Consider the following 27,680-nt stretch of genomic DNA (forward strand, 5'->3'; position numbering starts at 1 on the left):
CCTCCTGCCAAGCGGCTGATAGCTCTGTGCCTGTCATGGACGATCCTAGCCCCACCTCCTGCCAGGAGGCCGATAGCTCTGCTCCTGCCAGTGTCAATGCTGGCTCCACCCCCTGCTGGGCGTCTGAGGACCCAGCCCTGCTCAGTGAATAGGCCAGGTGCTTCTGCCTGGCTCCACCCACAACAGACCCAGGATGTTGGGAAATTCCCCGGCATGGACAAAGGGATCAAAGCCAGAAAGGGGTATAAGAGAAGGACCCCTGAACCAAGAATTTAGATCACTTCTGACAAGGAACCCTGTAACCAAGGACAAGAGGCCTGCTGATCTGAGGACTTGCCCACCCCTTCTGCCAGTGTGCTGTTTGCTGGGGGGAATCCTGCAGTGCTTCTTTATTTTTGCCAAGGAACCAGGAGAGAGGAACTGTGTGTGTACTCTCACGCTTGCTAAGAAAATCTCCAAGGACTGGAAGAGTGCCAGTCTCCTGCTGAAGTCACAGGGTTAAAGGACTTCATCTGCTTAAAGTGCTATTTGCTGGAAACGTGAATCCAGCACCTCTGAAAGAACCAGCAATCTCGACGCCGACGGACGTCGCCGAATCCAGCTCGACGTAGTGGGTAACGGCCCCAGTGTCCCGCTTCCTCGACGACCGGCCGCCGGGCCCGACCGACGCCAGCAGCATCGCCAGTGAGTGGGAGTACGGCTCTAGCTCCAAGGGACCTCGTGTCTGCACCGCTGCTGATCGCATCAACTGTGTGCCCTCTCGACGCCGTGAGCGCTGCTCACTCTGTGCAACTGCATCATCGACGACGCCTACTGAGGCCTGATCGACACCGAAGACGCGACGCCGGATTGCTCGATGACGCTGACCATTGTGTGCTTCATTTTTCTAAAGGTACTGTGTTGTTGGGAGTCCGTGTGACTCCGGGCTCGACGTAGCGCTCCTCGCGGTCGACGCCGAACCTTTGGGCTAACTTTGCCTCGACGTCGTGTAGCCCCCGTGTGGGTTACCCTGTTGCTAAGAGCTGTATTGCCAAGAAGAAGATTTGTTTTGATACTAAAGACTTTTTGTGCTAAAGAAGAAACTACCTTTGAACCATCCTTTTTCCCCTCCCAAAGTATTCATTACGATTGTGTACAGTTTTGTCGTTATTTGGTCTTGTGCTAAGCCTTATATAAAAATACTTATTTTTATAATACTACTGTGTCGTGTCCATCTGTAGTGTGTTCACTTTGTTACTGTATGTGGTCATAAATGCTTAACACACAGCCTCTGAGATAAGCCTGTCTGCTCTGCCAAGCTACCAAGGGGGTGAGCAGGGGTTATCGAAGGGTGTGATCCCCTTGCCCTGACTAGAAAAGGTGTGTCCCTATTTGTCAGAAGTGTATACCTCTGCCAACCAGAGACAGCCAGTTCTAACACACACAATACCATGAAACACCCCAATTGACGGGGTAAGAATGCAAGGAAAAAAATACCTCCCGTGGCAGGAGAACTACACCAGTTGCCACTCAGAGGTGACAAGTGAAAAGAAGAAGCCAACTGGCACTGCCCTATAATGGCTCACACAGAAAATAAATGAAGGAGATCATCCCTGGCCAGACTGTATACAGGGGGTTTAGCAATCAGGGATTACGCTTTCACTCCACTAAATGGCATAAAGCAGAATCAGCTTGATAGCCAAACAGATATTGACCCTCAAAAGGCATGTCCACTAAGGCAGACTAAAATGCCTCAGAGAAGTCAGAGGCGAATAGACAGGAACGCCGGCGAAGAGCTACCAAAAAGGCAACGGGCCGTCCAATGGAATTTGTGGTATCCATGCCACAATGAGTCAGCAATTTATCTGCCTGAAGGCCATTATGTACCTGCTGAATTAGGATTTCCTGAGAGTCATCAAGGTCAGAGGGGAGAAGGCGAGAGCCCGAATCCCACAACACATGAGAAAAATGCCCCACAACACGAGCTACGTTAAGGAACTGCAAGCTTATTAGGTGGCACAAAAGAGATATTCACCAATAGCATTTAGACTTACGGACTACCTGTCTGGAGGGATGTTAGGCATGGCTCTGATGTGGGGGAGGCTGTAGCAGCCTGAACAACAAAGCTGTGCTGTGGAGGCTGATGGAAAAGGTAGAGCGGGTCTCTAGGGGCAGGATGGTGCCTATGAGCTATAGAATGGTCCACGGAAGCCCTTGATACCGGTTTAGCCAAAGTGCCCAACACAATATCAAAGAGGGCTTCACTAAAGGGGAGCACAGCTACAGTTCTCAATGGACCCTGATGAGCCACCCCAAGTGGGGGGTCAAGGGTCACCTGCACAGAAGGAAGCTGCAGCCCCCTAACCACAGCAACTCTCCGCCAAAGCTCATGAAAAGCTGGGATAGTCTCCGAAGTGAGGATAAGAGGACAAAACAGGCCTGAGGATGGAGAAGAATCAAGGCCACTATCCTCAGTGGTCAGAGGTCAGACAGCCAATAAAACTCCGGAGGAGGCTAAGCACGGTCAGTTATCTCATCACAGACATCACCAAATTACCAATGGAAAAAAGGCAGGGGGCTCCTCTGAAAATGGAGCTGTTGAACAGCATGAAGAGGTGACACTTCGGCATCAGGGAGGAGACACAAAGTAGGGGTGATCAGTACCTTCGATACAGAAGGAGGTATTGGCGGATCTAACACTGGCGTCCTAGGTGGGAACCCCAAAGGTCTGTGCACCAAAGCTGATAAGGGGTCGATCATGGATTTGGAGGGCATCACTGACTCCAAGGGAGATCCAACTTGTTTGGTTTAGTCAAGACTTCACCACCCTCCTTGAGGCTGAGACACATACCAGATGCTGTGACCCAAAAATGACACAAAGAGAGAAATACCCTCATCTGAGCCAGAGTCACCTTAGCACCAGGACACCGCAAGGCGTGGGACAGATTCTCGCTCCGACTACGAAAATACTTCAGAAGCTGGCCCTTCAGCAGTCCTCAGAGGGAGAAGAAAACCACGAGCATCGAGGATCACTGCACCGCTAGGAGTGTCATGCGGTGTTCCTGCTACAGTGACGAATAAAGCTGAAGACATGAGCTGCGCCATTCGGAGTCAGGGTGTGTGCCCAGACACCACATGCAAATAGGATGAGGGTGCTGGGTCAACATCGTAGTCCACAGGAGCCCTAAGATATCCAGAAAAAAGCACACCTTTTTGGGGAAAACGTTGGGGTTGGCCAAAAATGGCCAGAGGTACCACTCTTATGATCCACATGGAAGCGTGGAAAGGAAGAAACTGATGTCAGCGCATCGGGAAGGATTTATATGGACTCTGTTGATGTGAAATCCGGTGGATGACATTGTTAAAGACTCGCTCAAAGCTCTCTACCGATGCACAGAGGTACTAATGTAGAAAAATGTTGGTGCCTGAGGATACTTTAAAGGTATAGAATCTGCAGCTAGACGTCTCTATCAGATAGTAACCTTTAACTGTTGCAACTGAACTTTCCTGTTGGGATAAATGGAGAGTGGAACAAAGGATATCAGATATTTGAGCCTTGATGGGATCTATGAATTTTTAGATCACCATTTTACAAATCTGGTCCATCTGCTAGAATAAATTGTCTTGGTGAAATGATGCCTAGAGGAGAGAATTAAATCTCAGGGGGTAATGAGAAGGAATTCATGTTGCCTTGCTCAATCTACATGTATGTAGGTGGAGGCTCTAGAAGGTGCGGTATAGAAACTGCCCCTGTGACTGAGACAGAGTTCTATTTTGTGTGAAAGACTGAGCAGAGGGCACAGGTACAAGTAAACATGGTCTGCATACCACACACTTTTGGCCAGTCCAGAGCAATTGATATTTTCTGAACATGGTATAAGCAAAGCTTCCTCATCACTGGAGAATTAAGGGTTTGGGAGGAAATGCGTACAGGAGTGGAGCAGTTCAGTTGAGGTAAAAAGCATATCATAATGCTGCCTAGATACTGGAGAGAACAGAATTTTGGGCAGTGAAAGTTTTCTTGAGTGGCTAATTGATCCACATGAGAGCCCCCCATAATCAAAATATGTCCTGGACCACCTAAGGGTGGCAATACCACTTGTGTTCTGCCAGAGCACCCCAGCTGAGACAATCCGCCCAAGTGTTGAGCACTCCGGCCAGGTGATTTTCTACCTTACAAATCTGATGGTGCTGAGCCCTGGGGCAAGACCTATAGAGCCTATCTCCTGGTAAGAGAAGACTCATTCCTGCTTGTTGCTGTAACACATCATTGTCATACTGTCTTTAAAGATTTGGACCAAAAGACGGCGACAGGAAAGAAGGAAGGCCTTAAGGGCTAGATGTATCACCCATAATGCCAACAGATTGACGTGTGAGTTTTGTTTTTTTGTTCTTCAGGAGACCAGTGAGCACTAATCTCCAGTTCCTCCCTAGGAGTTCCCCAACCTAGGGTAGTGAGGATTGGACCCCTCGCAAAAGATTCACATTGTCACTGCAACTCCCATCTAGGAGCGATGCATCACCTTCAGAACTAACACTGCACTACGCTTTTCCCAGGGTAAGTTCCTCACATTCCTCTTCAACTGCACCCTCAATGCGAATTTTCGCCTCCTCTTGATTACATTAATAAGTATTTATTCCACAGGAGCCATTGTTTTTCTTATAATGCTTGGATTTTTGTCATTTTGGTCTTATTTTATTTATTAAATCAAAGAACTATTTTTTTAAACTGTTGTAGAATTTTTTTGTGTTGTGTTTTCACAGTTTTACTGTTTGAAGTATTGCACAAATACTTTACACATTGCCTCTTAAGTTAAGCCTGACTGCTGTGCCGAGCTTCCAGAGGGTGAGCACAGATTATTTTAGGGTGTGCTTGTGCCTTACCCTGACTAGGACAGTGGCTACTGCGTGACCAGGGCTAATAACCCAGTCAAGCAGGAACCCAATGGCCCCAAATCCTCCATTTAGTAAGTCAATTTCTCAGTTTAATTAGGTGGCTGCATGTGTTTATCTCTGTCCTATCTCAGTCACACATATTAGTCAGCACTGAGGGACTAATGTACTGGTTTTTGCTTGGGACTGGCTAGATTGAGTGTGCCATTATTTATAACCTTTACCCTGCCGGGAATCCGATTATTTGAACACGTGCGTTTCTTTAGACATAGGTGCAGAGTGAAACATTACACCCTTTCTGAATTCAGATTAAAACAATAACTAACCATTAACTTGAGACATGCATTTCCATCCACACACCCAAATATAGTATCTGAGTCTCTGTGACGGTCTTGGATTTTTCCATAGGTTGAGTTGACCTTCTCCCCATCTTGGCTCAACAACTCTTCCTCCAGAAGTGACGTTGGTGTTGGCTGGGTGAACAGTACTTGTGGCTGGTGACAGGAATGTTGGAGTCTGATCAGTATCGTAGCCACCAGCCTCTTCCCACTCAGTGAGTTCACCTCTCTTGTCAGGTGTGTGCACAATATGCAGTGGGTGATGTTTATCTAGATGGGGCCCCTAGAGTCGCTGGAACATGAAAGTATTGTGGTTAACCATTTTGTGTTCTCTCTTGGTTGTGGCAATGGTTCCATCAATAGTGACTAGTGTCCAGTGACTGCTCTCCAAACAGGTTTTGAATTCCCCCCCTTTGTGTCATATTTGCATTATGTTGTGCTTTGCTTCCCTTTTCCTGCTGGCTTAGTGATTGTTATTGACTCTAATCCACTGGCCCGGTGAATATTTAGGCCCACTGAAACCCATTTGAGAGGTACAACGATGTTATCTCTCAGCGGGCTCTAGAGCACAAGTATTGTAGGATTGCACCTGGTGGTGCAGTGTGGGACAGCCGGATAGATGCACAAAACATCCATGTCATTCTATGTCAGCCTCCTGTTCCAGGTTATTCTCAGTGGTTTATTCAGCATGTGCATGAACCTCTCCACTTCTGCATTGACCTACAACATGCAGGGTGTAGGTATGTGCAATATTGACTACCTTGAAATGGGGGTCTATGGTCCCTTTTAATTGTGGCATCCCATATGAAGGCTCCAGTGAATTTCTCCAGCTATTTGTAAACATGTTCAAACTCTGTTGTTTTCAACCATTTATACAACAAGACATTTGGGACATGTGTTTATGACAACTGGGAATTCTCCAATTGTGGAGGACACTGAAATTTGCAGTACGATTGGTCCATGGCATCTCACAGATGTTGTTGGGGATGACTGGTGCAGAAGGTTCTTACTTCCTTTGCTCTGGCTGAAATGGCAACCAAGGATCATGTTTTAAACAGCATGCCCATGTGGTACCACTCCCTTTTCCTTAATTGGGCCATGGTTTCATGTTGCCTTGGTGACCCAGGTTTGTCAGCTGAGTCCCCTTTATTTTTAGTGACTACGGAATCATTATTTATTACCCTCTTTTTATTAGATCATCATGGGTCACACTCAGTTCATGTAAAACCCTCCACAGGGCAATCATAGTCTGTTGACTGAGGACATATTTGCCTTTGCTACCTGACAAAAAGGTCTTCCATGAAATTTTCCAAGCTGTCTCTCAAGGGCGGGTTGCTGCCGCCAGCTGTTGTGCTGGCAGTGTCTTTCAGTGATAATGGGATAGGATATGTCACTTAGCAACTAAGTTTATGTATTCTTCAACTTCATCTTAAGGTGGTGGGGGATTTCTCATGGGAGAGCTTGACGGGAAATCTGGGGGGTTGTCACAAACTGAGCGGCAAATCACTGTGAATCGGTAGTCATGAAGGTGCTCCATTACTTTTTCAACCTTTTTGAGATATTAGTATATGAACCCTTAAATAGGGTTAGGAGGGGCTGGTGGACCACTATCGCACAAAAGTCCTGCCCAAAAAGGTATGGATGCAAATGGGTTCAAACCCACTTCTAAGCAGCTGCTTCTCTTTCAATCAGTGACAATGTGTCTCAACCTCTGATAGCTCTGTGCTTCATAAGGATTCCTGGATCTTTGTCTCATGTTGATGCTCTTGGAGCAGGAGTGCCCCCAGGCTCAACGGGCTGGCATAAACCAAAGGTTCAGTTTGAGCTTGGCATTGAAGTATTCAATGATGGTGTTCTGAACAAAGGCCTCTTTTTTTTTTCTGCTGTACATCTGCCCACTTCCATGGGTTCCAAGCTATGATCAGTTGCATCAGAGTTTCCAATACTGTGGTCAAATGCAGAACGAAGCACCCACAATATCTGACCATGCCCTGAAAGCTTTGAACATCAGAACATCAGATCTGTGCATCATTTACTTCATTATTTTCACCTGCTTTCTGGGGATCTAGGCATATTCCTTGTCAGAAAACACATAACCATAAAAGTGTATGCTGTCTGCCAGGAAGTCACACTTGTGACAATGAAGGCTACAGAGGATCTTGGTGGTTTTTGTTTTTAGCCTACAACTGTGTTCGGTGCCATTTTTATATGATATCCAGCTGTAGGTGATGGTATCCCGACTTCAGATCTAAATTTGAGAACCGTTTGCTTCACTAAATCTATATTGTAAATGGTGCTGGTGAGATGTCGATCTCTCTTTATGATTTAGGAAGCCTCATATCACAGCATGTGTGCCCCACTCTCAATTGTTTGAATTTCTTAGTGACCACTAATGGTGACATCCATGAGGTGGGTTCCACTAGTACTGTTACATGTTTTGTGAGTAGTAAAAAAAAAAGTGTAAGCATGCATTCAGGCAGAGACATAGAACTCCAACTGTACTCTCATTCATACCTCTCGTTGTGAATGTGTCTCAATATCTTCATTTTACTATTCAATTCAATTCAAATGATCTTTATTCGGATTTTTAGTGCATCCATAAAAGTACATACAGAATGAAAATACATTTAAAACAGATTAAAAACATGTATAAAAGATTAAAAACAGATTATCCAGCTGGGTTTAGGCAGCATATATAACGTAAAGTGCGATGTACATAGTATAAAGTGCAAAATACATAGTAGAGGGAGAAACATTAATCTATTAGTGTACTTAATCACAGAGTTCAATTTATATACTCCCGCAGTGATTGTTTAATTCAAAACACATATACAATTAAATCTGTAATCAATTTGTAATGGAATGATAAAGTGCACAAAATGCATAAGTTGGCATAGTAATATTATCCATTATCCATGTTCCATACTTGCCCTCGATCTCACGCAAACTTTTATGAAGCAGCTTACAGTATATATAACTTCATCTATATGCAGCATTTGCAAAAATTTTAATGCAAGATTGAAGTCTCTAAGGTTGTATTTACGAAGAATCGGCCTTAAATATTGACAGGTATACAATTTGTAATGGCCACAGAAGAAGAGAAAGTGCAATCAACTTTGTTTTCCACCCTGAGAACAGGGACAGTCCAACTCTTCTAGTTTTTTGTTATAGCCAAGGGGGAAGCTGAGCAAATTAACTATGCTTCCATCCCGAAACCTGAATAAAAGGCTTCGATTCCATCTTCCTATAGGGATTGACAAATATCTTAAAAGATTGTTCAAATTATCACTACCTGGGTCAATAATGCGCAGATATCTAGTAACAACAGGTTTAATGAATTCAGATCTCATCCGATCCTCTATATGAGTCAAGCAATGCCCGTTTAATACTATTCTTATGAGCGGGTACAATAGAATTAGGGGAACTAAATAAAGAACCTTGACCCACGCTCTGCAGACTATTCTTGAGTGCATTTAACCAGGGTATGTGATGGGATCTATCGCTTAACAAACAGTCAGATATTATACTGCGCGTTAAGGATGCTGCTGGATTTAACCATATTTTAATCCAGAAAAGCGCAGGCCTAGACCTGATAAAATCAACAATGTATGGCAGCCTTAGTTCATTGTGACAAATAAATGTAGGGGCACAGAGAACTCCCCCCAGCACCCTCCTGCAAAATCTATTTTCCTCCAACTGGAGAGCCATGCTGTTACAGTAACCCCACACTTCAGCTCCATATGTCCCAGTTGGCTGGCATTGAGTGCGATAGAGGTTGAGAAGGGGGGTAACGACATCAGCCAATTTTGGTTGTCGGAGAGATAAAATTGAATTGATTGACTTGCCAATTTTATTTCTCGCATAGGCGGCGTGTGGCTGCCATGAGCCTGAGTTGGAGAATAACAACCCTAAGTAGGGGAAAGTGCTGGTGCATTTTAAAGTGTTGTTACCGGATTTAATTGATGTAATATTATACTTTTTTGGTCCGCAATTCATGATAAAAGATTTTTTAAAATTGGTATTTAGACCAAGATCGGACATAAAAGCAACAAACCCAGAGATTAAAATGCGTAAAGCATTCGGTGTACGCCCCATTAATACTGCGTCATCCGCATAAAGTAGGGTAGTAATGGGGGAACCATTTATAATTGGAACGTCCTTAGTGATCTTACTCAGAGTGCTACTCAACCCGTTGATATATAAGATAAAAAGCAGTGGGGCGAGTACGCAGCCCTGTCTGACTCCTCTGCTAATAGGGACGTCATTGGATAAATCACCATCATTATTGATTCGTACTCTCGCTTTTAAGTCCCTATGTAAATAAGAAAGAAAATACACCAGTGAGTCATCCAAACCATAATCAAGCAAAAGTGACCACAACCTAGAACGATTAACAAAATCAAACGCAGAACTCAGATCCATGAAACCTAAATAAAGAGGGGATTTTTTTAACAATGATGTATTTGGCCATGATCAAATTTAAATTTAAACATTGTTCGACAGTGCCTACTTGGCTTCTGAAACCCAGTTGACTACAATGAAGAACATTGTTGTCCTCGGCCCAATTCCTTATCCGTTTGAAGATTACCCTTCCAAGGACTTTTAACGTATTATCGATCAGTGAGATCGGGCAGTAACAGGCGGGGTCAGACCTGTCACCTTTTTTAAATATCGGTACGATGACACTGTTCGACCAGGATTCAGGAATTGAGCTGTCACTCAGGTTATTAAATAAGTTGCATAATAGAGGGGCCCAAAAATGTAATTTCTGATTTAATCTGGTCAATTGAAAGACCGTCCGGGCCGGGGGCTTTATTGCTAGCGCTATCAGTTATAGCATCCTCGACCTCCAATAATGAAAAGGTCAGAGGTTCAGCGCTATTAGATAGAGAGACAGAATCTAGAGGAGTGGCTGATATGGCATAAATTTGGGAGAAATGCTCTACCCACGCCTCACCCGTTATATTACTGTTAATTGGATTGATGTTAGAACCAAAAGATCTTAAGGACTTAACTTCTCTCCAGAAACCTGTTGTGTCCTTTAGTGTGGCAGTACGCGTGAGAGATTCCCAGTGATTAATCACTAAAGCCTCGGATCTAGTTCGTAGGGCAATTTTATATTTTGATCTTAATTCTCTCACGAGTGGAGCATCCCTTGGGTTGGTGTTTAACCCCTTCGAAGCTAGTGACGAGCTGGGCTCGTCATGGCGCTTACCTGCCCTGCGCGGATGACAAGGCCAGCTCGTCATGATTTATGGACTTTATGTTTTTTTAGCGCAGGACGGGAAAACGCCTAGCAGCCATGTGGTTAAGGCCGCCCTCAGGTCCCTATTGGCCTTAGAGCAAGAGGAATCAAACCAGCGGGGACCATGAGATATATTCTGCCTAGCTGGTTTGGAGGATTCTGTTTTAATGGCCCCACATAGATTGCCAAAGGCATCAACCACATCACTACCAGGACTTCTGTATGACAGGCAAATCTCTACTGTCTCAGGATGTTTTTTAATTACTCTGGCTAGAATGTCTTTGTTGTCCACTCCTTTCCATACTAGTCTTAATCTATCTGTAGATAATGCCAGATTTTGTGGCCCAGCCTCTAACTTTGCTGCAACCTTCAAGGTCTGTGGATTGTGTAAATATATTCTAAGCGTTTGACGACAGGGAACTGAAACAACGAGAATCGAGAGAGCGGAGGGACGACGACGAGCCGGGGAATCGGAAGGAGCCACCGCCTGCAGCGCGACGTAGGTGGCGAGAACGTTAGAATATAACAAAGATCAAACTCCAACACAATAGTGAGAAGGGCAAAAGCGGCGCGCCTGACCTTAAGATGGCGGCCGATTAGGACATTGTCTAACCTACCTAAGCACGAGACGTGTGGAAAAAGCGGAGAAAGACGACCACACTCATGGCGAAGTAGGCAAGAATTAAGTATATGCCTAATGCTCTTACAGCCTATACATATAGCATACAGTATTCTACAGAAGGGAAATACTCATTCTTAACAACACGCCTGACCAAAGCATGGCGGCTGCACAGGACATCGAGAGTCCTGAATGCTCGTGACAAGACGGGGAGAAACGGAGGAAACCCACCTCATCATTAGGTGGAGCAGGCAGTGGAAGTAGTACAAGACTGCTGGAATGCCCCCATAGTGAATGTTGCAAGTGAGGAAACAGTGAGAAAACGTCATGCCTGACTTGCAAATAATGACTGCATATGCCACCCATAGAGTTCTCATCTGCACGTGGAGAGTCATTAGAAATAGGAAAATAGGACCTCAATAACATGCATCAAATCTAGTGTATAACTGAAACAGAAAGACGAACCATTGCAGGAAGACAAGGAAATAACATAGGGAATAACGAAACGTTGGACAGAACTAAAACCTAAGCCTAGTTCCGATAGGAGAAAGCTGAGACCTCATAAGAAATCTACAGGAAAGAGAGGTCTACATTAATTAACTATCTTAGAAAGTCAATAGAGAAAGAATTTAAAATACACAAAAAGCGGAGACCCAACATATATCCCACAACTTGGCGCAACATGGATGAAAGATTCCCTGTGGCTTCTGGCATGAACGCCTTGAGCTTAAAATATCCATCCAACCTATCCAAAAACACAGCGAAAAAGTTCAAACATGATACCCTGAAGAAACACCCTGACACACTGTTCTTGGACCCATACTTTAACATAGACAAAGGAATTATAGTGAACGACTTAATTTTCTTCTCATATAAAACGGCTAAATGGCGGGATGCCCTCACAAATACGCTTAACATAAAGGCTATGAAGAACATCCCTTATGGCACTAAAATAACGACCTCGCCTACAATTAGAGGTGGAGCCGAACTATATATTACCATATATAAAACAGGGATAGTGCTGATTCAAGCAGCTAACAGCGAACTGGATAAATTCGACAAGACGTTCCCATCCATAAAAGAGCGGCTTGAGAGACCAAGACACCAACCACATCTGAGCACTCATGAAGTCGTCCCCGGAAACACCATCTCTACCTCCAGAGACGCCTATCAAAATGGAGACCACCAGGCACAAGGTCTGGCGATTAACACGAGGTATAGAAACGAAACAGACCTGACAGTACCGAATGAGGAGGCTGAAGAGACAGGAAGGTCGACTAGTCACGAGAACAACGAACAAGACCTACTCCCTAGGGAGGAGCCGACGCTAATCTCTAATGATGGGACTTTCCAAAACTTAAAGGATTACTTAGGAGGACCAAACCTTCAACAAAACGTGACACTACCAGATATCACACGTGAAAACGTCGACTCCAATACTAGAGACACCAATCTATCAGATGGCCAGAACAACCAAACCGTCAACACTGAAGATTTAACCGTAAATGCGATGGTAACACCAGAGACTGAGAGAGAAAGGATAGCGATGGCCACCAACCTTGGAAACAAAGTGAAGAATCAGGTCCCAAGGAAAGAGCCGGTGCCGCTAACGCACAACTCCACTGCGCTGGAAGACTGTACCCCAGCTCCAAGCGAATCCCTCTATGAAGCCAATGAAACGAACAAAGTAGATGACATCGACCTTCCCTTTCCTCCCTCGAATACGAGACCGGAATCCTACAGATCCCTATCCACAAAAACACCCCTTTCCAAGAAAAGACTTATGGGAATGAGACTAGATCAGTTGCAGAGAAGAGCAAACTACAATGCTCATCCAGCCAGGTTTACCTCACACAAGAACTCATCCCGAACACAGAAGGAAATCAAGGAGCTCCAAAAACTCGTAGGTAACCTGGCGCAAAACTCGATGAAAGTCTCACAGACAATTGGAAAAATATGGGAGATGACGATAAGCACGCACACCAAGGTCTCACACATCCAGAATCTGGTACTTAGACACAACAGACCCAACAGGACAAAGCCCTTGTCGAATGAAGAAACTCGGGCCTTACTCAGGTCCTATGAACAACCTGACTGTAGTAAGGTGGAGAATATCAAAACAGTATCGATTGACTCTAGTAGAACGACCATAAAGAATGACAGGAAAGCAATCCACCAAAACCTACAACATATTCAGCTTATTGCATCCGAATCAGAGAATAGAAAACTTGTTAAATCACAGAAACCCCTGAACTGCCTTCTACTTAATTGTCGTTCGGCAACGAAACACGCAGCAGACATTGCCGCCCTCATCATCAATAAGGAAATTGACCTGGCTATCCTCACAGAAACATGGCTCAATGAATCATCATCTCCTACCATGGATCTCTTAGTACCGCCACAATATAACATCGTCAGGCTAGACAGACCTAGGAATGTGGGAGGAGGCATAGCTTGCATTCATCGGTCGGAGATCGAGGTCTGCCATTTCCAATCTGACCCCTTAGAATCCTGTGAATACCTTGGTATTAATGTGAGAACACCAAAGAATCAAAGCTGCAAACTGCATACATTCTACCACCCACCAGGAGAGAACGCTAAGTTCACAGAACAACTGATGGAGATCATAACGACCAACTCTAACTCGGACGCCAATAACATATTCCTAGGTGACTTTAACCTCCATTGGAATGACGGCGGCGATAAATTGGTCAACTCACTTAAAGACTTCCTCAATGAGCTAAAACTTGTACAAGCTTGCAACCAACCCACTCACTCACAAGGAGCGACCTTAGACTGGATTATCTCAAGAAAGGATGAGACATCCATCCTGGCTATTGACCCATGTGACTGGTCTGACCATCACATCATAACATTCACGATACCTACAATGACAAAGGGCAGGACCGTGCAACCACGCAAGCTCAAGAAACTGATCCGAGACACAAAGGAGGCTAACACTGAAATACTGGTTAAAAGGTGTGAGAGAGACTTGAAGCCACCTATCAATAAGCAAAATGTCAATGAGCTGACGGATCACTACATAACCTCAATCGGTAATATCGTCAATGACACCATGCCCCAAAAAATGAAAAAGGTATCAGAGAAACCAAAAAATCCTTGGTTTAATGAATCATTGAATGAGGATCGGCGCAAACTGAGAATGGCCGAAAGGAGATGGAGACAACATCCCTCCTCCCCTGAGCTGAAAGCACTCAGAAAAACAAGAAAAGAATACAACAAAAAAATAATCAACTCCAAAAAAGAATTTATCAGAGATGAGTTGGACAGTGCCAAGAACAGACCACGAAAACTCTTTTAGATTTTAAAACAACAGTCAAATAAACTAGCCAAAACGGTTTTAGAGAATACTAAAACTCCCATAAGCTGTGAGGAATTCTCCTCATTCTTAAATCTAAATTGCTTGAAGATGACCTCACAATTGCAGCAACTAACCTTAAGGCACTGCCTCCATCCAGTAACGAGTCCAATTTCTCACCAGAGAGCCTCCAAACTAAAAATAAAGCAAAATGGGACACATTTGAACTATACGACCAGGAAAAGATCGCCAGAACGCTGGCGGAACTTAGACCGAACAACCACTTTCAAGACCCATTACCAGGAAAGTGTGTAAGAGACATCAGCCACACTCTAGTTCCGATCTGGACCGAGATAATAAACGCCTCACTTGCACAAGGAACCCTCCCTGACTGTCTAAAAACAGGGCAGGTGATGCCCATCCTCAAAAAACCGACAGCTGTTGCTACAGACCCGAACAACTATCGACCAGTGACCAACATCCCTCTACTGGCTAAACTCATTGAGAAATGCGTGCAGGGCCAACTAAGTCAACACATCACTAAATTCTCGCTACTGGATGATTGCCAATCAGGTTTCAGAACAGGGCACAGTACCGAAACTGCGATCCTACACATTGTTGATGACGCCCTACAAGCACTAGACCGAAATCAATCTTGCCTACTGATCCTCCTTGACCTATCATCAGCATTTGATACGGTAAAGCACGAAGTGCTTATGACCAGACTACAAGACAGGATGGGTCTGTCTGGAAACGTGCTGAAATGGTTCAATTCTTTCCTACAGAACAGGACTCAGCGATTCCTGGTTAACCAAGCAATCTCTTCCCCGAGCCCCAACGCAATAGGGGTCCCACAAGGCTCTACACTATCCCCAGATCTATTCAACTTATATGTAGAACCTCTCACGGAGATCCTTCAAAAATCACAGGTATCCTATCATATGTATGCGGACGACACGCAATTATACATAAAGATCGCCTCCCTTGAGGACATTGACCTAATGAATAAGACACTCAAGAGTGCTTTGCGATGGTTAACAATGAACCATCTGAAACTAAACGCCCAGAAAACTGAATTCCTGCTAATCTCAACGACAAGGAGCCAATCTGAAGTTATAGAGTGGACTAAATTGGTGACAGCGCTAAACTGCACCCCGACCCTAGTTAACTCAGCCAAATCACTAGGAATTACACTAGACAAGAACCTCGACATGAAAAACCATATTAACTCAATGGCCAAGAGCGCCCGCTTCCACCTGAACTATTTAAGAAAACTGAAACCCTTTATCACTGAGACAGATCTAAAACTGGCTATCCAATCACTAGTCATCTCGAGGATCGAATACGGCTGCACCACATTAGCGGGCCTGCCAAAAACTTCCACAGCACCACTGAAAGCCTGCCTCAACGCAGCGGCGAGACTCATTACGGGAACGAAGAAATTCGATCACATATCTCCTCACCTGAAAGCACTAAACTGGCTACCATACGAGGCCAGAATTCAAATGAAGATGGCCTGTATTACGCACAAAGCGGTTCACTACAACACACCTAGATACTTAGCCAAGAAACTTAAGATCTCAGGAGGTAACAGAACAACTAGAAGTGCAAAAGATTTGCTATTACATCCAGCCTTTTTCCACAAGAAAAAGACCTACAACCGAGCTTTCTCTGGAGCTGCCCCCAGAATCTGGAACTCACTCCCTCCAAACATCAGGAAGATTCAAAATACAGTAACATTCAAACGAGAACTGAAGAGCCACTTGATGAGTAAATACCCTAATTAGAGAAACCCAAGGATCACTGGGATGATCAATTACGCTAACTGAGGGCCCCCCTCTTCATGGAAAATTGGAAATCATTATCGAACAATGAACTGATGCCGTGCGCAAGCCGAGGCTTGACACATCACTGCTACCTCATATATGTGTGAACTTTTTAACTATATCTCACAGTCTTACTTTATAACTTCAATCTCACCTGATTTATTTATCCCTATATGTGGAACCGTAACTATATGTCACATTCATTATATATAACTTCTACCGCACTTGATTTATCTATACTTACTATCCTTGATATGCACTGGATCGCCTTTTAACCCTACCTCAACGAGCATGGTTTGTTACCATGACACAAGCCAAGCCTTGCTCGCCACATAATGCTAATTGCACAGCCATTTTGAATATATATATATTTATCTCGTCCATACAGTATATTGCCTTCTGCCTCACTATTCTCTTGTTGTTAGTATTGCTTTTATTATCTTTATATGTAATTCCTCCCTTGTTAAGCGCTCTGATACCCACGGGTCTTGTCCGCGCTATATAAAACACTATAAATAAAATAAATAAATAAATAAAATAAATAAGCGGATTGTGGTCGCTATAAGCGGAACAGATGACTTCTGCTTTTAAAATTATATCGCTTAATGTTGGGCATGTAAATATGTAATCTATCGTAGAGGCACAGCCCTGACCTATAAAAGTGGGGGTTGTTATATTATTTGCACTAGTACCTGCAATTTCCATTACATTTACTAGGTCACGGGAGGCTAGATGGTTTTTCAGCTCCTCACCGTTTTTACATAGTGGGCTATTGCGATACATATGAGCGTTAATGTCCCCTCCAATACATATGCCATCAAAGGGCCCATACTTTTGCCCTCCCATAATTTCATCAATAAAAGTAAACAATAACATAAAATTACCATTAGGACGGGTAACAAAATTATTATTATAAAAATTAATAATGCATAATTTCATTCTGTTAGTGTACTTCATAGCCATAAAACAATTACCCGGTGTAGGGATGAATTTAGTTTGCACCCCGGATTTTATTTTGGACCAGATAGATAGACCCCCACTGGGCCGTCCCATATGAGAAGGGGAAGCCTTTAGATTATAACAACAGAAACCCTCCATTGTTGGTGACGTTGTACACCAAGTTTCTTGTAGCATCAATATATCGCAGTTATTATCAACCCAATTAAGCCATTCTTTAATTTTCAATTTGGATTTTAGTCCTGCTATATTCCAGCTAACAAGAGATAATTCGGAGTCCAAAGGCAATTGGTTATGCATCGGGGGTTTTTGACTCAAAACAGTCCGAGGCAAAGGTTGTGAAACAATCTGGGGTTCGGATATTGGTGTCAAAGATGATTCAACAGAGGTAGTCAGAGATGGTCAATCTTGCATATCCAGATCCGAAAGAGGTGCAAATCTATTGAACATCTTAAATGGGAATGGGGGAGGTTGGAATTGCATAGGCGGTGGCTGGAAATGCATAGGTGGTGGTTGGAAATGCATTAATGATGGTTGGAATTGCATAAAAGGAGGACGAGGTTGTATTGCCATTTGTCTATAGAAATAACTCAAGGGTAACATAGTTGCAACAGTAGAAATGGTAGAACAGTTGCTATTTCTGTTAAGGAGGTTTCTTACAGTCCCTGGGTTTTTAAAATTAAGAACTATGCAGTCACCTTCCTTGTCTTTGAGTAAGGGCCCGACCCACGATACCCTGCGGGCCGATATAATCTCTCTTGAAATTTCAAATCCAACGCCTTTGTGCTTAGTCAGCCAGTCTATGCATTTATTCCGCAATTGCACCCATGATTCCCCCTGGTCCTCCCTCAACGGCGGTACACCTGCTAGGACCAGGACAAAAGGACAAGCATCCGGTGGCAAATGTAAGGCGGGCCCTTGATGTTTGAAAGGTTTACTTGTCCCTTGTAGGCCAGTACCCTCATTGTTGTTAGCAGCAGTTGATCTTGATGCTGTTGTGGGTTGGGTTGGGCCATTGTTGCGGTTAGAAACAGAATTGTTGGTAATAGGGGGGGTGGTAGTTTTTCTAGGGGCAGGTGTGGGGGTCGGTTTAGTAGGTAAATTGGATTTTGTCAAATTTGACCCTCCGTTGGTGGATCGGGGTTGAATTGTAGGTGGTGCAATAGGCGGAGGTAATGTTCCAGGGTTACTCAAGACCCCACCCGAAAAGGTAGTAGTTTCCTGTTTCTTTGATGACAATGCGTTGTTTGCAGTTTCCAATTCTTTTAAGAGGCGGTCAGCTCTGATTTGGTCCAGGATGACAGACCCCTTCCTTTTTATTTCTCCGTTCTTGACCAGGTTATCTAATCTATCCAGTCTTTTAAAAACATTATTAAACTGATTGATCATTTGCTTTTCTAATCGGTTAAAAATAGTATCCACTATGGTTTCTATGAGGTTCCCATTCTGTCTTGAGAGATTATAATTATCTCCCATTAATGCTGTTTGGGTCCATATAGTATTAGAGTTCCCACTAGAGTGAGTAGTAGTTGCGGCAGAAATACTGTCCATGTCTGCTAAATCTTTGTCTTCCGTAAGAACAATTTGTGCCCCCGAAGATTTATTTTTGTTCCACAAACTTTGGGGTGTGGGCTGATTCTTGTGGATTAAAGGTTGTTTCCTTTTATTAGCACTTTGCTTAGTTATGCCTCTTTTGCGTTTTTCCCCTCCCGGTTTATTGCTGCTAGAATCAATACTATCCAGGGTAATGGCATCGTCCTGGGAAGCTATTGTAATAGTAGAAACAGTTTCTGTCAGCAGGGATACTGGGGGTGTTGATATCAGTACCGGCTTAGAGATGACAACAGCTGGTATTGAAGAGGCGGGGTCAGGTGCTATATAAGTAACGGTATTTTCATCATCCAGAATAATGGGCACATTAACAGGAGGATGTGATGGTTTAACCACAATGACTTCAGGGGTTATATGTATATTTCCGTTTGTACAACTTGTACTACTTGTTACACTCGATTTGTTATTGATAGTAAGGGAACCCATGGAGAACCTCCTCTCAGTCTCCACAATCTCATTAAAAGCAGTTTCTATCAGTGTCTCAAAGGATGTGATGAGGGAGACGGAGGTATCAACACCCTGGGTTAATACATCGATATTGTTACTGGTAGCCGTACAATCACCCATTTTGTTATCCGAGTGCGATGCTCACCTTTGAGAAGAATGTTAGGGGGGTGGCCCGCCCGACCACTGCTGACCACTGACGGCCACAGACGGCCCGCCCTCTGCCCGGGCTCCGCCCGGCGTCGCCCGCGCGCGTCCCGTGACGCGGAGGAGTTGTCCCGCCTTTGTAGCGCCTCCGGGCGCGAGGACAGCGGGAAACAGGAAGTCCACGCAAAGCCCGCTGGGAGCTGTAGTCTCCAGCCGCGTCAGAGTGGTGATGGCGGCGAGACCTACAGCGTTCCAGACCCAGGGACGAAGGCTGCGTGTGGCGTGCTGTCCAGGTAAGTGTGCTGCCGGTAACCCCCGCTCCACCGAGGGGTTGTCCCGCCTTTGTAGCGCCTCCGGGCGCGAGGACAGCGGGAAACAGGAAGTCCACGCAAAGCCCGCTGGGAGCTGTAGTCTCCAGCCGCGTCAGAGTGGTGATGGCGGCGAGACCTACAGCGTTCCAGACCCAGGGGCGAAGGCTGCGTGTGGCATGTGGCGTGCTGTCCAGGTAAGTGTTCTGCCGGTAACCCCCCGGACAAAGGACAAAGGACACATGATATACAGTAATCGTGATACAAAATATTTACATTACTTGTCAAGGGAGGGGACGTTTCACAATTTAAAATGGCTATGAGCTAACTTAAACTTTTAATCCAGAATGAACGTCTTCTTCGACCTGATACAAAGCCTGGTTAATTTTCTAAGACCATAATTATCTAATTTTGTTTCTCCAGATCTCCAGAAGGATTAGTGGCTTTTTCTGTTCATCAGAATGTTCTTCCTAATAGGTAACGTTTCCAGAGTAGTTGGGGGAGGTGGAGAAAATTACTGCTACAGGAAGAGAGCCTGGAGACCTCAACGAATATGTAAGGTATTTTTATCAGGACAGTAGCTACTCAGATAATTCTTCAGTCACTTTTTTGCAAGTGGTTATGCTTCCATCAGCCATTTTGCAGGGTCCAGGTAATGTTTACACAATTGAGAATCAAAAAGGCGAATCAGGGATTTTGTAGAGGTGGAAAAAATCCATTGTATGGTAATGTACTCTAAAACCCTGCTATTGATTTTTGGTCATGGGCGAACATGGATCATGTGTGTGTGCCATGAGCTAGGCCTGTCTCACTGATTTCAGTCTTGCTTAGACCAAGAGGGACCTCCGCTCCTGTGGTGCAAGGATCCTGCCTTCATGGGAGTTAAGTAGCCTGTGTGTCGTGGTGGCAACATACTGTGTTTTAGAGTAACTGTGTCACTTGCATGGGCCAGTGTGGTGCCTACTAGTCCACTCATGAAAAGTTCCACTGCTGTATGCTTAACTCACACTTGACCTGCATTGGGTTAAATGTATTGATGGACAGTGTGCATGTGTCTGCTTGTCTGTATTGGGATGTATGATTGCCTCTAAGTGGTGCATAAACCAGTGTGTCTGTATGTGAGCGAGGGGATGTAAGTGGTGTAATACATGGGAAAATGCGGACATATCTGTGTGTGTGCATTGTGATTTAGGTGTGCCTGTGAAGCAGACATTACATGTAGGATGGCGCTTGTCTGTGCGTGTGCACTGGGATGTCGGAGAGCCTGTGATGTATGCAGTACCTGGAAGATAGCGGTGTGACTTGGATTTATGTGAGCCTGGAAAGTAGCACATTACATGAGCGGGTGTGTTGCGTGTGCACGCAGGACTGCATGTATGCCTGTGAGAAACACAATACATGGAAGCCTCTGAGTTTCATTTTGGGAGACCCATGGCCTGCAGGAGGAGCTTGTGGTGGTAGTGGAACCCCCGACAGATTTGTAAATTGCTGCCTTTCTGAGAGATGGGTAGGACCATACACACTAGAGGAAGGAAGACCTAGGCCCTTCAAAACACTTCAAAATAGTTATTTGATTCTGAAAGAGGCCACAGATCAAAGGGGCCCACATCTCAGGAAGGAAGTGGGGCTGATAAGGAAATTATGAAGAGCAGGGCAGAAGGCACTTGTAACCTTTTGATAAACATATATCAGTGAGGCTGACAGCCAGGTGTGATTTACTGGTCATTCCGCTTGCCTGTGATTTGGGCTATCAAGTTTGAAGACACTCCTACTATGATAGACTGCTCTCAGAAGAAGGGCAAACCTCAGAAATAGGCACTTCAAATACTTGAGACTCACAAGTTGTTTTCTTTGAAACTGCAAAACAGCATGGAGAAGCTCAGCACAACTTCTGCCTCGTTGTGACCAGGACATGGGGCTGAGGGTCTGCCCATTTCCCTGCTTGATGAGAGGAAATCATCCAGGTGAATCAAGAACACTAACCCTCCTGCAAAATTGTATGCCTAACCCGAGACCAGGCTAACCTGTGTGGAGAAGATCTCCTGGAGGGCGGGAGGTTCAATAAGGATTCTGCCGAGTGGATCCCAGGAGTAAAGTGTGAGATTTAGGTATGTTCAAGACTGCGCACCATCTGCCAAAGTTACCTGTCGGAACCCCCATATGCCAGGTGGAGCCCACGGTTAAAAATAAGGGTTGCTGGCCTGGTCTATGCTGTGAAGAAAGAAGTGGCAGTGCTGTGACCCGATGAGGGTGTCACTTTATTTGTCCTCTCATGACACTTGTATGCAAGGGAGAGGCTGTGGTAAAAATAGAATACTGTCACACTGGTGCATCATTGTATAGAGAACTGGGCCATCACTCCATGCCGTGCTGTAACGTGAAGGGGCTGTTGCCTTGTCTGCCAAAGTTTACACCCCCTCCATGCTGTGATGAAGTCAGAGGGTAGTCTCCTTGGGACAGCATGCAGCCTTGAAGATGTATCAGCTTGTAAGGAAGAGCAATTAGGAAGAACTAAAGAGCTGACTCTGGATTCATGGACAATTGGTTCTTAACTAGAATAGCACCATCGCCACCTGGCACCTCAACTGCAGCATCCCTACTTCCACTAGACCTCAGATTCAGAATCACACTTGGAGTTTCCAAGACTTGAACTTTGAAGTTTGTTTCATGTGAATCTAAAATGGCCACAGTACTTAGTCAGGGAAGTGGCACTCAAGAGCTGAACTGGTAATACTATCATGTCTGCCTTATTGAATACTGTGTGTTTTTTGTGGTGTGTCGTATTATACTTTGTGTTCCTATATAACTGAACAAGTCACTTCCCTCCTGTGAAACCTTATTAGGTAGAAACTCTATCTAGCCATAGATTCCTTACCTTAGAATATTCACCAGGCATCCGACTGGATCCAGACTTTTATGAGCAATGCCCGTGCACGCTGTGAGTGGCTTGTTCCACTTGACTTGTCCGCAATTTGGCTTGGAGCCATATTGAGCTGGAATGACCTGTTTGCCGGATGAGTTTCAGAAGGCTCTTTTTGATGTGATTTGAGATGTACAGTTCACAGAACGGTGAGAATCAGTAAGGAATCTGCAACTAGCCCTGCGATTTGTGAATTATGTGTATTTGACAATAATTTCTAAAACTTTTGTGGTTTAGTTAATGTGAGAATTTTGTCTGCTTTTGTGTTATAGTGGAATATTACTTTGTGCCTTACGAGTGTGTGGAGAACCAGTGGATGTACAATCTTGTAAGACCCTTAATGGTCTATAGGGGTGCACTAGACTGGCTCTCAATACAGAATGTACAAACACAGTGGATTTGGTTAACAACTCCGTTTTGGATCATTAATGTCGTTTTCACTGACTCTTCTCATCTCTGTTCTTTTTGCCTGTTATTTTTCACCTCCTCTTTTTCTCTCTATTGGTGTTGACATTTGTTGCTATCTCCAGATGAGTGTTTTGCATTTAGAGGTCAGCCTTCTTCTAACATCATTTACAACATGGCTTTCATAGTTTTGTTTTGAATTAATGGTTTGATGAATGGCATAATATTTAAAACTGTGTGTCTCTAAGCCAATGTTATAGTGATATTTTCAATGTTTTAGACTTATTATTGTTTTATGTTAATAGGTATGTATGAATTTGGTAATAGTTTGACTATTCACATGGGTCTGTGTCACAGACCTTTGATTTTATGTAAATATTTTACGTCTTGTGATTTGTGTTATGAATGTCTTTCAGGGTTGCAGTCCTAATGAAGTCTTTGTAAGGTGAAACGCTTTTGCTAAGTGTTTATAGGGTGGTTAAAGAAACTAAAATAAAAAAAGAAAAGACTACGCCTGTGACGAAGACCTATGAGTTTTGATTTATGCTAGCTGTTACTCCATACTCAATTGTGTTAGTTGGATCTCTTTCTTGTGCAAACCTTTAAAAAATGAGTCTTAACGAGGAACTTGAACAGGGAAGGCTGATTCAGTAACCACAATATAGACTACATGGCGGAGAGATACCCTTTAACCATGCCGAAATCAAGGCCTTTCCAGGCAAAGGATAAGGCAAACAAAAGGACTTCAGGGAAGGATGCAGACAGAGAATCAGTGGATTAGGCAGCACACCAAGCCACAAATGTTATCCAATTGCCATGCAATACCATTTTCATTGAGGGACACCTTGCCACTAAAATTACATCACATATTTGTGGGTGGAAGAAGATTAAAAACTATCACCCCTCAACCTGCACACAATTTTATACAGAGTAGACAGGTCTAGGTGCAGCACCCTGCTCTGTTATTGCGATAGAAGATACTGATAGGAGAGACACTTATGCTCAAGAGATCTGGATACCATCCAGGGTACTCAAGATGACATAGACACAGTTGTTCCTGATCTTCATGAGAACTCTTGGCAGGTGTGGTATTGGTGCAAAGGCTTTCAGAAAGCCGGAGCTCCACTTGAGATGAACAGTGTCTCCGAGCAAGAGTCGCTTTTGAATCTCCAGCATGCAGAACTGCTGACATTGTGTGCTCTCGACAGTGGTGAACAAATCTAACCAAGGTTTTCCCTTGTCCCAGGAGAGACCTTGCACCATCTCCGGAGGGAGACACCATTTGTGATCTGCTAGGCATCGATGGCATAGCAAGTTTAACCACTATGAAAATGACCTCACATTCCAGCCATGTCCAGAAATGCAGAGACTCTTGACACAGGGTCCCAGACCTCACCCTGCCATGTTTGATGCAGTACTACATGGTGGGGTGTTGTCCATGAACACCTGCTTTAGCCTTCCCTTGATCAAAGGACTAAAATCTTTAGATGCCAGTCAGATCGCCCTCAGCTCCAACAAGTTGATGTGAATCTGGCAATCTGCTGAAAACCAGAGGCTTCTGATCTCCACCTCCCTCAGGTGGCGATACAGCCCAAGTGTTATACATCTGTCACTATAGTCAACTCTGGTTGGGGAATGGAGAGGAGTCTGCCTCTGACCCAATTGTGGTTCATAAGCCACAATTGCAGGGTTTTTGCAGTTCCTTTTGAGATCTGGACCAGATTGGAGAGATTTCCCTGCTGCTGCACCCATGTCAGGTCTCATTGCAGATCCTGCATATGTCAATAGGCATGTGTCACCAGAAGAATGCAGAAGGGCATGAGCCCATCAAATTTGCAGAGTCAGTCTGCAGGATAGAGGCTGAAATATCAGAATCACAGCCTGTATATCCTGGACTCCCTGTTTGGATGGATAGGCCTGAAATGGCACGATGTACAAAATAGCTCAGATGAACCCAGCTGGATGATCTGGAATAGCCACTAGTCCTTTGGTATGGACTGCCAGTGGGGCAGGTGATGGTGGATCCTGCTACCCATTGGATGCCCGTGGTCGTATGAAGGTAATCTAAAGGGTTTCTGAGGCTGCTGCTCCTGGGCTAGTGATGAACTAGGTTGGCCTCTGTCCCATGTTGTGTGTGGGAACTGCGCACTGGCCAATGTAAATGCTCAGAAGCTTGTTGGACTTGGTGGATGGTTTGGGAAAGACGAGTGATAGCCCCTATCACAGCCACGGAAATGGCAGAAGGAAGAATGGGATTGGTGGGTACCATGGAAAGGCACCAGGACCTGATAGTAGCCCAGCCATCCTTGAAGGGCTCCAGCACTGAGTATGCCTTTTTGCCAAAAAGCGTGAGCCATCTAAAAGCTTGGACATTCCCCGAGAAGCCAGTGGTCCTCAATCATGCTTGGTGTATAAGTGCCACGTGCACAATAGCTCTACATACTGAACTGTTTGTGCCCTGTGACCAGCGACTGTTGAACTTTGCTGCAACTCTGCCATCTGTAATTGCCTGTTACAGTATGGCTCGGGTCTCAAATCATTAAAAAAAGTCAGTCAAAAATGGACTGTAGGGGGCGTGGCTTAGCCGGCAAGCATGGCGGTCATGTAGAGCGCGAGCTCCGGCCTGCCTTTCTGAAATCCTGCAAAAATATCCTGCCCTGGTCCGTGTAAACAGGTCCAGACAACTCGGATCGGTGCCTGAACCCTGTGGCCGTCCCCTGCCCGCGAATGGTAGCGCGGGACTACTCCTAGCAGCCAGGACGTCGCCTGAGCTTGAGGGGCTCCAGAGCGGCCTGCACAGCCGGGGGCCTCAATTTTGGCATGGCCCGACGGTGGGAAGCGGTGACCCGGGGCTTTCACAGACAACACCTCTTGTGGACCAGCGGCAGGCGGCGCCCCAGGAGCTGAGCCCAGTGAGGACCCCGGCGGAGAGTCGCTAGATACGTACGGAGCGAGGGACCTATCAAGCTGCCGTGGAGCAGCGGTGCCTGTTCGCCGAGGGGTGCGCCTGCCTCGGTCGAAGTTTCCACTGCTGCCCCAGGTCGGCGTTGCCTCGTGTGGGGCCGTGGTGGCAGAGGACGATTACTCGGGGGTCGAGTCGGGCCTCGGTGTGACGCAGTTGGCGGCGTTGAGATTGGGCCTACCGTGTGACCGGCAATGCAGAGGTGTGCTGGCAGATTGACGCGGTTAGGACCCCCTCGCCGTAGTGGGGTAAGCTCTTGGAGTGTCTGCTACCTCTCCCCCCTGCCTCCCTCGGGGTGGGAGTCGGACGGTTGGTGGCCATATTTGGACCTGGGTCCCCGTGGCGGGCCTGAGCCGCGCGCCGAGAACAACATGACGAGGGGTAGTGGCAGCCAGAGTAAGCAGGGGCCCATTGACAAGTTCACGGAGGTGGCTGGCGCGAAGGGTACCACGCCGCAGGTACCGGACAAAGCGGCGCTAATGGCGGCCATCACGCAGTCCCGGGTTGTCCTAGATGCCAAAATTTGGGCAGTGGGCTCGGATGTTACGCTCCTCCGGCAAGACCTTCAGAATGCTGTGGAGCGTATAGCAGGTACAGAAACACGCATAACCGAGGTGGAAGACGATGTTACGTCCTTGAAGAAGAGAGTCAAGGTCCGTGAGAGGACGCAGAAGGGCCTTGTACAACGGGCGGAGGAGGAGGAAGGACGGGCAAGGCATAGTAATCTGAGGTTTATTGGCTTCCCGGAGGACTGTGAGAAGGGGAATGCTGAGCACTTCCTTACACAATGGCTGGAGAGTTGGATTCCACCTGAAGCTCTCTCCCGCTGCTTTGTGATCGAGAGGGCCCATCGGGCGCTGACGCAGAAGCCGCCGCCTGGCGAGCGCCCGCGCCCCATGATTGCTAAACTCCCGAACTATGCGGACAGGGATGTGATTCTAATGCAGGCGAGGCTGAAGGGCAAGCTGACTTATGACAATGCCAATATTTTGATCTTTCCGGATTACACTAAGCAAGTGCAACAACAACGCCAATCCTTCGCAGCGGCTAAGGCCCGTCTCAGGGGTCTGCAGCTACAATATGCCCTACTCTATCCTGCAAGGCTGCGGGTGATCTTTCAGTCTCGCACCTTCTTCTTCAACACCCCAGAGGAGGTCTTTCAATGGACAGATGAAAGTGTGAAAATTCGACCTAACAGAGCAAAGGGAGGAGAGTCTGATTCCTCTACAAATAATCCGGCAGGGGGAGACCAGGAGAGCCACCGTAAGCGCAGGGACCGTTCGCGCTCAAGCCGCAGCTCAAAATCTGTATCAGCCACGCGTCGAGACGGGGGAGCCCAGGACGCACAGGAGGATGTGCCTTGACTTTTGTGAGACCTGACTAATAACTTGCTTAAATGCTGTATGTGTAGGGACCGGTCACTTTGCTGTCGAGGCTGGTGTCCCCACAAGGGTTAGTTGGGAGGGGGCGACGGCCCAGTTCTATATGGGCTGCTGCGAGGGGTTCAGTTGGAGGGGGTGGTACTTGGCTCCCAGTTGGGGCCGAGATCATTCTCCGACCACGACAGGTGCTTCCACGTTTGGGAGGTGCGGGGGTTGGGAGGGGGGAAGTTGGGGTTTGTTTGCGAGGGAAGGGGGGAAGGGTTGCGCTGGAACTACTGCTTGCTGACTGTCCAAGAGGGTGCCGGGGTTGCCGGCGCAGCGTGAG

Source organism: Lissotriton vulgaris, chromosome 8, assembly GCF_964263255.1.
Source record: "Lissotriton vulgaris chromosome 8, aLisVul1.2, whole genome shotgun sequence".
Classification (NCBI taxonomy): domain Eukaryota; kingdom Metazoa; phylum Chordata; class Amphibia; order Caudata; family Salamandridae; genus Lissotriton; species Lissotriton vulgaris.